Genomic DNA, 3,861 nt, shown 5'->3' with positions numbered 1-3,861 from the left:
ATAAATTTGATTCAGCTCTCTATGTTTAAGAAATGAGGTCTTTATCAGAGAAACTTGTTTAAATATTTTTTTCTCAAAGTTGCTCTTGCTGGCTGTATTTCCCTCCATCCTATTCCCCCACCCCTGCTTGCAATATTTTCTCCTTGACTTGGGAGTTCTGAAATTTGGCTCTAATATTACTTGCTATTTTCATTTTGGGATCTCTTTCAGTAGGTGACTGGTGAATTCTTTGAATTTCTATTTTACCCTCTGTTTCTAGCATATCTAGGCACTTTTCTGGATTATTTCTTGAAAAATGACATCTAGGTTCTTTTTTTTTTTTGGTCGTGACCTTCAAGTAGTCCAATAATTTTTAAATTATCCCTTCTAGATCTGTTTTCTAGGTCAGGTGTTTTTCCAATGAGATACTTAACATTTTCTTCTAGTTTTTCATTCTTTTGGTTTTGCTTAACTGTTTCTTGATTTCTCACAAAGTCATCAGCTTCCCTTAGTTCCCATTCTTCAATTTAAGGAATTATTTCTTCAGAGAACTTTTGTATCTCCTTTCCCATTTCACCAATTCTGTTTTTTTAAGGCATTATTCTCCTCATTGGTCTTCACCTAAACTGATTTGTAAGTATTTTTTTGTATTTCTTTCATCAAGCTGCTGACTCAGTTTTCATGATCCCCCCCCCCATTGCTCTCATTTCTCTTCCCAATTTTTCCTCTGCCTCCCTTATTTGATTTTCAAAATCTTTTTTGAGTTCTTCCATAGCCCAAGACTAATTCATATTTTTCTTGGAGTATTTGGATTCAGAAGCTTTGACTTTGTTATTGTCTGAGTGTGTATTTTGATCCTCCACAGGACCAAAGTATTGTCTGTGGTGGTATTTTATTTCTTCTGTTGTTTGCTCATTTCCTCAGCCTATGATTGGATTTTAGCTCTTTGTTAAGGAGGAATTCCCCCAGCCTATGATTAGATTTTAGCTCTTTGTTAAGGAGGAATTCTGCTTCCAGGGTGGAGGACCTACTGTCCCAAGGTTTTGAGGGTTTTGGTAGCTGTTTTCAGGGATATCCCCAGGGACCTGCAAGTTCTCAATTCTTCCAAGGTCTTTATGAAATGCTATGACTGCTCTCCTGGTCTGTGCTCTGATCTATGGATGACTACAAGCTTCCTTTCTGTCCTGGGAACAATGAGGAGGATCTCTGCTCTGCTTCAGGCAGTAAGCTCTGTTGGATCTGGGTAAAGGTGAAGCAACAGAGTCCTGCCTCAGGGGAGGCAATGAGACCTCTTCAAACTGTGCCAATTTCTCTTAATATCTGTTGGCTGAGCACCCCGGAAGCTGGGTGGCTCCCTGTTGGGTGGTCCCCCAGTGCTGTTCCTAGTCCCTTGGGGCTGAATCTGCACTGAGGCCTGCTCTGGACTGGGCTCCACTTTTACTCTGGTGTGGCAGTTTTTCTCATTGACCTTCCTAATTGTCTTTGGAAATCCCTGAGCTGAGAGATTTGGAAACTTCCACTGCTTCCTCAAACCCAGGTGCCCCCAGAATCAGTCTGTTCCTGGATGACTGAAGCCAATCCACTCCAGTGAGACCTGAGCTGCACTGTGGACCCTTTCTAACCCGGGTGGGACAAAACCTTCCCACAGATCTTCCACGTTGTCTTTGACTGGAAATTTATTTCATTCAGTCTTTTTGTGTGTTCTGCCACTCTAGAATTTAGAGGCATAATTTAAAGGTATTTGGAGTGGTTTAGGCAAGAGCTTGGGCAAGTCATTGCTTTACCATCTTGACTCTGGTGCTCTATTCACTAAGTCACTTAGCTGCCCACCTCTATTTTTCTTTAACACCTTTACAAATCTAATTTTGAGAAGGGGGTAATTGCTTTTACCAAACTGACAAATGAGTAAACAACACAAAAATAGCAAAACACAAAAATAAAAACTATTTCACAATCCAGTTCCAATCTATTTTCCATCCTTATTTTACATGTTATCTCCTTCACAATTCTAAGCCTTAGCTAAACTGGACCCCCAGCTATTTCCCATATTTGGTATGCCTTCTTCCACCCCGCATTTATACCTTATGAAAGGACTGTGGTCCCTGCTCACCTCTGTCTTTGGGAATCCTGCACAGCTCAACCCTGCTACCTATATTTTTCTTCGTATTCCACCCAACCCCTTCTTCATCCAATGAAAGCATTCTCTCCTTCTTGAATGCTCTTCAAAATGATTTTTGAATTTCTTTTTTGTTTTCATTGCAATATAAACTATGTATCTGATACTGGATTTGAACTCAGATCCTCCTGACTTCCAGGGTCAGTACTCTATCCATTGTGCCACCTAGCTCTCTACCCTAATTATATCTTAATCTCCTTCTGGCAATGCTCAGGAATATTTCTAACTCGAGTGTTTTAACACTTCTGCTTTAAATCATCTACAAAGTTAGTTCAAACAACACCTTATCTCATTCTTCTAACCAAGTCACATTCAAGGTATGGATCTTGCCTTCTGAAAACTCTGGGAACGATAAGCAAGAAGTAGCTCCAGAATGAAGCAAGTTGTCAACATAAATGAAGAGGGCATAATACCATAAAGATCACATAGGACTTCTCTAGATAAAGACAAATGTTCTTGTAGACAGAGTCCTAATAGTTTCACTAAAACAGAAACATTATGACATTGCAAGTCTGCAAGTCATCTTGGAATGTTATATCAATCATTTCTCAAGTACAGAGCTAAGTTGTACTCATTTTTGTTTCTCAAAAACCTGGTAGATGTCATTTTGGGGGGTTATAATTGCTATGTGAATGATCCATCAAAGCATGCTTGCAGGCACATACAGAGAGAGAGAGAGAGAGAGAGAGAGAGAGAGAGAGGAGGGAGACAGGAAGAGACAGGAAGACAGAGACAGAAATAGAGCCAGCTTAGGTGGAGATATCTTAACCATTTTTCTTTATGATCCAAAATATCAGAGGACATAAATATGACTCCCCCCAATTGATATTCATCCATTCTGCAAGTATTAGTATTTTTCTTCACCAGTCATGAACAAAGTGCTCTGAGACATGGTAATTAGATAGCAAATTCCTTTATGGCAGGGACTTTCTCCTGCCTCTTTTGTATCCCCCATGTTTAGTATAGTAAGTACAGTAGGCACTTGATAAATGTTTATTGATTGATATAAAGTACATGTGGGTCCTTCCATGGCATGGTCAGGAAATTAAGACAAAAGTATCAAATCCTAATTACCTGAGTCTTGGTCTCAAACTGAAATCACAGGGTTGTTGAAAGTTTAGATGCTTAGCAAAGCAACCCCTAGAAGAGACCTTTCCTGCCCCCATCCTTATTGGGACTTTCTCTTTGAAAACACTTTGTGTATACTTTGTCTTTACTTCTCCAGGTTGAGTTTCCTTACCCCTCTCCCATTCTTCCCTTTAATCCCTTACCTAGCCGATTGTAGGCTCCATGGGGGAAGGAACTATTTACTTTTTTGTTTTATATTCTCAATACCTAGAACTCTGAATTGAATTTCATTTGGATCACAAATCTATTGTTATGACTACTCTCTAAATCTTTCTTTCTTTTCCATTGGGACCAAGAATCTTTTACCATCTTCCCTGCCTCTGACCTCAAAAGTCAGGGTTTAGTGCCTGTGTTTCTACCATACCCCAAATACAATTGTCTTTTTTCTATCTTCCCCACAGCTAAATCTAATATATGCTGTGTCCTCCTTATTAAAATAATAATAATAATAATAGGCAGCATTCATACTATATTTAAAGGACTTTAAAGTACTCTAATTATGTTAATAATTCTAGAAAGTGGATATAGTATCTCCCCATTTTACAGATGAACAAACTAAGGTACAGAGTCACAATCCA

This window comes from Macrotis lagotis, chromosome 1 (assembly GCF_037893015.1).
Source record: "Macrotis lagotis isolate mMagLag1 chromosome 1, bilby.v1.9.chrom.fasta, whole genome shotgun sequence".
Classification (NCBI taxonomy): Eukaryota; Metazoa; Chordata; class Mammalia; order Peramelemorphia; family Peramelidae; genus Macrotis; species Macrotis lagotis.
This window is presented reverse-complemented; position numbering follows the sequence as displayed.